This window comes from Augochlora pura, chromosome 8 (genome assembly GCF_028453695.1).
Source record: "Augochlora pura isolate Apur16 chromosome 8, APUR_v2.2.1, whole genome shotgun sequence".
Taxonomy (NCBI): domain Eukaryota; kingdom Metazoa; phylum Arthropoda; class Insecta; order Hymenoptera; family Halictidae; genus Augochlora; species Augochlora pura.
Window position 1 is genome coordinate 6,478,851 of NC_135779.1, and position 10,284 is coordinate 6,489,134.

The following is a 10,284-nucleotide window of genomic DNA, read 5'->3' on the forward strand; positions in this document are numbered from 1 at the left end:
CGCGACCCATTTTCCCACTCCTTTTTCTAAATTGCCTCGACCACCGACCCGGCGAATAAAAACTAATTTCGCGCCGCGAGAGAACTTTCCGCCGGCGAATGCAAACGAGAGCCTGCATTCTGCGTCGCGCCGAATGAACTCGCGTCGAAGAGAACTTTTCGCAGAAACGAGATAAAGCGACGAGACTTCTTTAATAGTACAGCTGAAATATTGCAAAATAAAGGAGAAGTAGAAAAAACGCGGCGTTAACGTTTGCTCACCTTGAGAATTAATGCCGATTTTCGAATATTCTACCTTGTGATTTATCCGGCGCTATATGTTGACTCGGATTCTTTTTTGCAATATTTTAGATCCCCCTAGGATTTGGTATACTAATTTCAAATCCAAAAATTTTCCTACCACCATCTCGGGATAATAAAAATTTCACATCCAAAAATTTTCCTACCACCATTTCAGGATAATAAAAATTAAATCAACTGTTGCTGAATCATTTCAATATCGCGATTTTTGTAGTTATCATACTTAAATAAATATTTTTAAAACTTCCGTCTGTGCGGTAACCGGTTGTTTGTCTTTAATTAGTCGCGGGTAGCACCGGTGCAACAGGATTGCGCTTTCGGTTACGAGTAAGCCGCGCCGCGAGCCGACGCGTCGCGATTTTACGCGTCCGCGAAGCCGGGAATATTCTAATTAACATAACACGGATAATGTGCGCAAGTTCATATGCCAATGACGTCGGTGTTGCCAACGTTCCAAGTATTTGATAAAATTTGAGTCGCGCTTATCGCGGAACGGTTTAGTACTTGTCAATCAAGTTAATAATGGCTGAAAGGTTGGAAGATATTCACTCGGGGCAATAAGCGCACTCGTAAATGCATCATGCATATTCAGCCGCTGATTGCGCGAGGGCGCTGAATGGTTTTGCGACACGATGCACGTAGCACTGTTCGACTACAGTTTCGACAATTGTCTCCTACGTTTGGAACAGAACGCAGACTGTGTTTTGTGCGCGACGAATATGCAATCGCGTCGTTGCTACGCCGTGTTTTACCGCCATAAGCACGAAACAACCCCTTCGAGATGCAATAACGTATTAAGGAAGTCTTGTTAAATATATTGGAAAATTTTTTGTAAAATTTAGGCATTAATTAAACTGATGAATCGATGATGTCTTGTTAATATAATTATTGCCTTAAAAGCCTGATTAATGTATTGGATAATTTTTTGTAAATTTGAGTCACTAATTAAACTGACGAATCGATGAATAAATATTTAATTTTATTCAATAGTTATCGTTAACCTTGACGAAGTCATCGTCCTAAAATAACTGCATTAAATGAAATAACTATATTAACTAAAATAGCTATGTTAACTAAATTAGCTATACCAAATAAAATAATTCCATCCAGCCTAATTAAAAATGTTCCCGCACGAATGCACGAACGACGCTTGTTTTCTGTTTGCAGAACAGTTCTGCGGAGCGTGTGGACGCCGACCGGGCACTGCGGCCACCTGTTCCGCAGCGAAACAATGTTGCTGCTCGACAGTGGTATAGCGGTCAACAAAGGGGTTAAGCATCGACGTTCGAAATAATTAAGTTCGTTAAACGTCTCCGCGCTGGTGTACGGACGGGTCGTTCCACCGAGCCTCGCTTTTGAACGGCGCGCACGATGAAAAGCTATTGTTTGGCCGGCGCGCCGGCCATCTCTCCGCTCTCCTGGACAATACTTGCAATACTTATAATACTTATCGTTGCAACCTTTGCTCCGCAGGCTAGCCGGCGAATTTTTTATTTTCTCGGATTACCAGCGTGCAACCGGCGGACGTGCCGAATGTCACACGACGAAACGCGATTCGTTTCGCTGTCTTTGCTATTCGTAGATTCGTTTCCAAATTTTATGCATTATATTATAATTATATATGTTATAAAGCAATGCATTATGGCTACTCATGCTATAGTAAAATTACGGGATTGGGTTTTGTAGATATAATAATAGGCCGGTGTATTTTAAGGTGTTTTATAAGGTCACAGTAATTCCATCGCGAGGCGGTATACCATAACTCGCGGAGTTTTCTGATTTATTTGAAAACAAATTAACACAAAGATTGCTCGATTCCTTGATTAATCGAAAGCCCGGCTACCGGCTAGTTTTATTAAACCTCTCGCGCCTCTGTTCACGTTGCCATCGATTTCCAGCACGATCGTCGCGGCAAGCCGCCGCGGCGAAGATAAGAAACGGAGGGGACGAAATTTCCTGGCGCACTCTCGCCGGAAGGGGTACCGACACGCAATGACTCAGCTAGCGTGACGAGGCCGACGTTTGCGCGCCGATCGAAAAAGTTCGCGGTTATTGACGGGAACAAAGGTGGCGAGCGCGAGTTTTCGACGACTTTTCCTCGTCGCGCGGACACATTTTGGAAATACGCGAACGCGTTGAAATCGACGTTCAGAGACGCGCGCGCGCGCGAGCAGACTCGGGAAAAAGTACGCTGGAAATTTTCCTCTACATTCTCTTATCAGCTGGTTAAGTAAACTGTTAACGGTTAGAGCACCGTGGACCCTGGCACGACACATCAGATGTCGTCGCTCCAGTAATTTGTCGGGCACCGGTGCTCCGCGACGCGCGCGCGAGCCTCGTTTCGCTTCCTCCTCCGTTTGCTTTTCTCTCTACGTCAGAGATTCGCGTGTATCGGAGAGCCGCGACGAAAATACGACGTCGCGCGGCTTCGATACGCCGATTACCGCTCGGCAAATAATACGACGCGATGCTCTCGGCCGAGAACTGTTTCCATTCGGTGCGGTCCTTAACCCCCCCTTCCGCCACCCCCACCCCGAAAACCGAACCTTTTCTTACGATAACCGCGGGTGGCGTTGCGCCCGGGCTCGCTTATACCTTTCTTTATCGAGACCCTGTCAACCCTTTCGCCGAGCTTTATGTCACGGCGATTGGATGTTGTTTACTATTTTTTTGGGAGAATACAAAAATATAAGAGATAATGGACGTTTATTTTCTCTAGCGCAATCAACTACCTAAAAAATATTAACTTTAAACTACAGCTACCATCCCAGCTGAAACTATTTTGAATTCCTCAGTTTGCAAACTGTGAGAAACGTGAGCATACCTCAAACTTCGTCGTGATATTCAAAACCGCGGAGAATAACACAACAAACAGGATTAAACACGCTTGATCCTCGAGCGAAGATTACGTCAATTTATGGGTCAAGGAAAACCTGGATAACAACCGCTTCTATCAGAAGTTCGGCAAAAAAAAAACAACAGCCGTCTCGCAACGCGAATGTTTTCCTCGAACAGTACATTTCTTTTCGATTATTTTAGACGCCGCGGGAGCTAATTTACGATAGCATTATGCGAACGCGGCGACGATGCCCGAATATCATTCGCGCGCAACAAAAAAGGTTTCCAGCGCAGAAAACCAGTTCCGATTAGTTTGAATGAACGGAAAGAATCAATTACGGTAAACGATTGCAATTTTATTTTTGTCGACGATATCTTGCTTTTCATTTTGCTTACATTTTAACTTTATTGTTAATATTGTTCATTGTTTTAAGAATTGTAGAGGTTTTATACTAAAGTAGAAATTACATCAACTACCTAAATTCTACTAAATGCAAATTGCAAGTCTGCAAATAATCATCCAGATTAAATACGACGTCCGCGAACGCATTTAGAAGAAATTAGGGTGGTCCAATGACAATCGCGGCTATAAAAAGCATCCCCTTCCGAGGGTAAACACGCGGCGCCCGCATTTCCGGTTCCGTCCGCGTTGGCCGTGCGAGCGACAGAGTCCGCAGGTCGTAAACAGCGGCCATAATAACGAAACGGGACGAGCAGTGACAACAAGGGGCTCCCGGAGTTATGTTCGAAAAACCATAAACGCCGTCCCACGGAGGCCCCGAAACCGCTCTAATTTCCGTGGAACAGCGAGACGCAAAAGAAACGTCAACAACGCCCGGGTTCCGGAAATACACGGGCAGCGACAAAGGAATTCGCGATTTCCATCACAAGGCGAGTGGAGCTTGTCGTCACGCGTAAAAAATCTCGTGCGCCGCGCGACAACGACGCTTCAGTATCTGCGGCGTCGCGATGCACTTCGTTCCGACGGGGCTTTCGTTGCCACTATCTCGCAAGAGATATAGAAAGAGAGAATAAGAAGTAGAAGACGTAAAAGAAGAGGAGAAGGAAGAAGAGGAATCGACACGCGCCTTTCTTATCACAGAGCAATCTCTCTCTCCCTTTCTCCGCGACGGTTGCCAATCGCTGATATATATCGAGTGTGACACTCGCGGGAATTTTTGTCAGAGGAATTTCCTCGGGGCAGCTGGCGCGCGTCCAATCGTTTGCTCTAGCGAGCGCTCGCTAGAAGACCGTCCTCCTATCCGCTCGTGTGTGTACCAGCGCGCAACTATTCCCGCCGTGGTTCTCTCTTGGCAGGCACCAGAGAGAGCGACAGAGAAAGCGAGAAAGAAAAACTGGAGGAGGAGCGAGAAAGAGGGAAGGAGAGAGAGAGAGCCAGCAAACGGTGCGCCGACCGACGGCGACGCTCGCCTCGATGGACAAGTGAAAGAGAGAGAAAGATATATAGAGAGAGATAGAGATGAAGAGAGTGAGATAGAGAAATGAAGAGAGAAGAAGCAAGGGAGGAAGATCACAGAGGAAAGCAAAGAAAGAAGAGAGGGTGGAGTAGGTGGGGAGCATCGCGGGTAGAGGGGAGCGCGAGGGGGGAGGAGGAGAGCAGTGTACACGGGGCGCACACGGTTCTCTGTTACCTGCGACTCGTGGCCGTGTCCAGCATGGTAATCCAATCCCTCGGATGGGGGGCTACCTCGTCATCCCTGCGGGTCTCTGGTTGACCGATCGCGAAAAGTCGAGGAACTTCACTGAACGGCTACTTCCGTCCTTCCCGGGGCACTGCTCGTCGGTAATAAAAATCACTCACTAGAGCCGTGCGATCCCCGGCGTGAATGTGCACGAGAGAGAACGCGGAAGGACGCCTCTGGCTGGCGCGAACACGAGACGCGCACACCTCCTGGGTCCGCAGCGCTCTCCGCCAGAACAGCCTCTACCAATTCCCGTCTCTCTTCTATCTCTCCGCCGATTCTTCCGTAGCCGTGCAACGACGTTTACGTTTATCGGCGGTGCGTATCGTCGCTGCCTCCGCCGTTGTCGTCGCGGTCTGCTCGGTACCGAATCCGGACCCACTGCGCGGCCGAGATGAAAACGCAAGCACGGGCGTGAGCGCTCGCGCGCGCGCGCCGTAAACAACAACACTCGAACGGGACCCGATTACTGCGCATACGTGCGACACACGGGGACCGCCACGATCGCGTAGAATCCGCGGGCTGCTGCTGCTGCTCGGTTTCACGAGGAACGATTATACGCGCCACCGCGACACCCAGTCCACGTACCCCCACACGAACAACCGTACGCTAGCAGAGGCCGCAATACACTGAGCGAACACATGACTCCGAGGGGGCCTAGTGCGTGCGCGCGCCGCCTAGCGGGCGCCACCGACGCGGCGCGACGATCGCCGATCTCTCGCGAAGCCCGCCGCCTCGGGGAACTCCGGGAAATTCGGAAATTTCGAAGGTTTAGTTGAACTTGTGCGAACGGAAGTGACTAGTGCTTGTTCCTGGGAGACTCTTCGCTCTTCCGAGCACCACCACATCCTTCGTGGCCTGCCTATTCACCTTCTTCATCCAGCTTTTGATATCGTCCGTTCATCCACCGGTGAGTCCCCTCATTTTTCATGAATTATTTCTTGTTTCTGACTTTTCTTCTTTACCAACTTGATTTCCTTTCTTCAGAATAATTATTATAACGTTTATATCGTACTTGTCTATACTCCAAGAACTGTTAAAAAGTATATACAGTTGTACGTGAGAAAAGTTGTACGCAAAAGATAATCGTAGAACGCACTAAGGGTGCAACAAAAATGGCGGTGCATTAGGTCTGGCGCGTCGCGCCTGCGCGGCGATTGGGCGTCGGGATTTCAAATTAGGAACGCGTAGCCGCGGGATTCAAAGTTATTTCGAATCGATTATGAAGATTGCACGAAGTTCGACGAATCGATCGTTGCGACAATATGTTTGCAAAAGATTTTCATTTCCTGGATCAAGTCGTAAGCGTGGTTATCGTTTCGATCGAATCACGGGGAGAGATCTGTGTTTGCTGGGGGGATTAGCGGCGAGTAAATCATGTCGCCTGAAACAAACGTTAAGCGGGGCGGCTTAACGCGACGACACGAGCTGTAGAATAGGATTTCGTCACTGATTTACAAGGAGTACTGGCTAAGGACGCCTCTCGGGTAGTCGAAAGTTGGCTGTTATCGCTTTGCACGCGGTTATCACATTCCTCCCGTTCGCGCAGTCATCCCGCTTTATTGTTCGCGGACTCCTTCTCTCTCCATCGACTTCTCTTTCTTTCTATCTCTCCGTCCACATCTCCAGCCACCTCTCTCTCTCCCTCTCTCTCCAGCCACTTCTCTCTTTCTTTCTCTCTCTCTCTCTCTCTCTCTCTCTCTCTCTCTCTCTCTCTCTCTCTCTGTCTCTCTCTGTCCGCCGTCAGAGTGAAATCGATAAACACGCTCTCTCGCTCCCGTTCGCCGCGAAGCCACCGCGTGTTTCCGAATTCCTGCGGCGTCGCGATACGTCTCGTAAAAATAGCCGGCTCGGTCAAATAGAATCACGTTATCGTCCCTAGGAATGTCGGTGAGACGGCGCGACAGAGCAAGAGCCGAAGGAAATAGAGAGAGAGAGAGAGAGACACCAAGGGGGGAGAAAAAGGTTCCGTGAAATAACACGACGGGAGCTCGTCGTTTACAATCTAATTGCTCGCGGATCTCTAGCCTGCCGGCGGCTGTAATCTTGTTTACAGGCCAAAGTTAAGAGGACTAAGCGGTCTATTTGCTTACACCGAACTGTTTGATCTGTGGTGGTTACGTGCGCTAACCGCGATTGATAGTGAAAGCGTTCTTTATCGGCCGGCGAGGAGAGCCCGCAAATACCTGTCGATATTTTTACGCGGCCAAACAAACAAACAATTCGCGATACTCCGTCAGCTCCCTTTGATGTTGATCTCGAGATCTTCGAGAATTATTATTCCCGGGTCCAACCCTTTCAGGGTATTATTCCAAGTTCCACGACAGTTTCTTTCTTTCTCTTTCTTTCGCGAGCTGCTCGCGGTCCCCTATCTCGTCCAATTAATTCCTCGGCCGAGTCCGTTCGTACCTATCGTCGTATCTCCCTATAAATTTTCCGCCGATAACGCTCCTCCGATTTTCGGGCCAAGCGAACACGTCCGCGGTCTTCCGGTTCGCGGCTACGTCAGTCGCTCGAATCCCGCGGCGCGACGAGGAAAAAGAGAAACGCGGACGGAGGAGAAACGATGGAAATATCAATCGGCGGCGTGTGTGCACAACCACAGTTAGCAACAGTGACGTAGCCGGCGACGCACAGAAGCGGCGATTGGCTGCTAAAACAGCTGCTATCTTATCGTATTCCCAGCGAGTGTCAACACTCGGCCGTGCCGACGATGTTACAATGTGTCGCGCTCACGAATCTGTAATTTTGCGGCGGCACGAAATTTTTCTACCGCGGCGACACAGAGAGAGAGAGAGAGGACCTTTAGGTGTACATATATACCTAACCGGCAAGGTTCAACCCTTCCGCGAGGTCGCGGCTCGTTGGGAAACACCGGCACGCACCCGAACACGCTATCGGTGGAACAGCTTGTCGATGAGTATCGACGCGTATCGAAACGGGTACTCAATTACAAGTGCTTTATCGCCGGTGGAAATCAGCCGGGCCACTCGAGGGGGAGACGGAATTATAATTGCAATACTGCACCCCCGTTCCCTCCCTGTACCCTTTTTCTCGGACAGTTTCCAGGCCCGCGTGTAATTAGACTCGATAACTATTCTTTCAGCTGGCTGCTAATTTTATGAATTTCACGGGTTATGGCGAAGTAGATCGATTCGGATTTTTTTTTCAAATCGATCGGGAGATAGAATCTCTATTAGAATTCTTGTCGCAATTTCCCGATCGACGACTTGAGTTACGGCTAACCGGGGTAACATTGTCCGGGTAAAAACCAATTTGCTTTTAGCGGTATCTGGGCCTTAATTGCGAACGTGGGCGGCGATAAACGTAAACTTTCCTCGCCTTTCCCGGCAATCGAATGCCACGCGTTCATAACGGCGCCCACGTATTCGTTTCGCGTTCGTCGTAAAGCGTTAGACGCCCGGAAATAAATCGCCCCGGCGTACACGGCGGATGGCTCTAACGACCGTGGCGGTGTCGGTGTCGGCGGGGGCTGGTTCGATGCGCGGATTCGGTCGGTGGTTGCTGATTTATTCGTTTAATTGGCGGGGTAGAATGGTTACGTTGTAGGAGTAGTTGCAAATGATTTATACGCGATCGTCGGTAATACAAAATAATAAAGAAACAAAGTGGAGAAGAGTATGTAATTCGAAGAATAATAGAAATTAATGGAGTCGAATATTTTTAGAAAAGGAGATATAATTTTTTAGTATTATTAATAATTAAAATAGCAGAGCCTTAGAAGGCAACCGGGTAGATAAAGAGGAATTATTTACACCTCTGCAATATCGCGGAATAAATAAATATTCGAAGAATGATACAGAATAATGAGATCGAATATTTTTACGGAAGGAGATATAATCTTTTAATATTTTTAATAATTAAAATATCAGTCTTGAAAGGCAACTGTGGAGATAAAAGCGAACGTATTTACACCTGCACAATATTGCAGAACAAATAAATATTTCTCGAGACGAATCAAAATTCCGCGAACTCCTCGATCGCACCTCTCGTATTGACATTCGCACCTCGTACAGTTCCTGTTTCGTAAACCTATGCAGACGACTTTGATCTTGCGCAGTCGTTTCGCAAAGAAGCCCCTAAAAGCTAGACACCACCCGCAATACGACAGTATCTATCGCAGACAGTAAAGAAAAGTTGAAAGAGTTTCGTAGAGCCGCGTTGCTCCGAGCGATCGGGTAGAAGCCGTAATTTATTCGAGGACAATGCAACGTCCGAACGGGTAAATCGCGCGATCAGGAGTTCGATTTCGACCGGGTAACACGTGGCGCGGCCGAGCCGGTCGGCCCCGTTAATTGGCCATTGTGCGGCATTGTTCCGCGGCGGATCGAAACGAAAGAATTCAGGTGACAACCTTGACGTCGTCTAACTTCGATCGGTGCCGGCCGATCCGTTCGGCTATTTATAATGGACTCGCGTTTTTCCGCTTACCCGCGAGCGGCGATTCGGCGTGGTCGCGCGCGCCGCGGAATCGTGCCGATGGAAATCAGGCTAAATGACAACGAGAGAGAGAGAACTCGAGGGCGTCACGATCGAACGTGTCGAACCGCTACGAGTTTATTTTCAGCCCGGTCTAAGCTCGGGCATATCTTATGTAAAGCGAGCGAGCGCTCGCGCCCGACAGCGCCGTGGACAACGGCCTGACCCGTGTCGCAGGTGCGAGCGGTTTTACGGCGGGACGACGCGGAGAAATTCCGTCGTGCGGGACGTTTCCGAGGCTCGTTGAGATTTTCACCTCGGATCTTCTCTCCCTCGCTTTCTCTGCGTCTTCGTCTTTCTTCCTCCCTCTCTGTCTCTGTCTCTCTCTCTCTCTACCCATCTCTCTTCCTCTCTCTCTCTCTCTATCCATCTCTCTTTCTCTCTTATTCTCTCTATCTCTCTTTCTCTCTTATTCTCTCTGTCTCTTTCTATTTCTTTCTCTCTGTCGCTCTCTTTTTCTCTCTGTTCGCCGAGAGACGCTTATCGCGATTATCCCCTCCGGCTCGTTCGAGCAGCGACGATGTAATTGCCGGCGATCAGAGCCGCTCCTTTTCGTTCCAGTGACGGCGGCGAGAGCGCGCGCGTAGATTAGCATTCCCGTATCGAAATTTTTACCGCTCTCGACGTTATTGTTCTACGGACGGATGAGGACAATTCCGAGCCTATAAATAGAGAACGCGGCACGGCGGAACGGGAACCGAATAAAAGTACGGAGAGAGAGAGAGAGAGAGAGAGAGAGAGAGAGAGAGAGAGACTCGCTCTCGCCGTGTTCGAGCGTGAAGTCGTAATAACGCGATTAGTATGAAATGTACACGAGTGCCGCGGATCTCCGCGAAAATCTGACCGAGCTGTACTGGACACATTGTGGACCGCGCTTCTTCTCTCACAGGCGGCTCGGAAATTAAGATTCTCGGGTCGGAGATACGCTCTACGGTGGAGCGAGG

The 10,284-nt window shown here is 49.0% G+C and overlaps 1 protein-coding gene across 1 annotated transcript in view; it reads right to left on the reverse strand.

Annotated features, from left to right (window-relative positions):
* Positions 1-5,457, reverse strand: part of LOC144474357 (receptor-type guanylate cyclase Gyc76C) — a 92,672-nt gene extending 87,215 nt beyond the window's left edge. Inside the window, exon 1 of the mRNA XM_078189119.1 lies at positions 4,790-5,457. The gene's annotated coding sequence lies outside the window, so the exon portion shown is untranslated. The remainder of the gene's footprint in view (positions 1-4,789) is intronic.
* Positions 5,458-10,284: the final 4,827 nt, after the last annotated feature.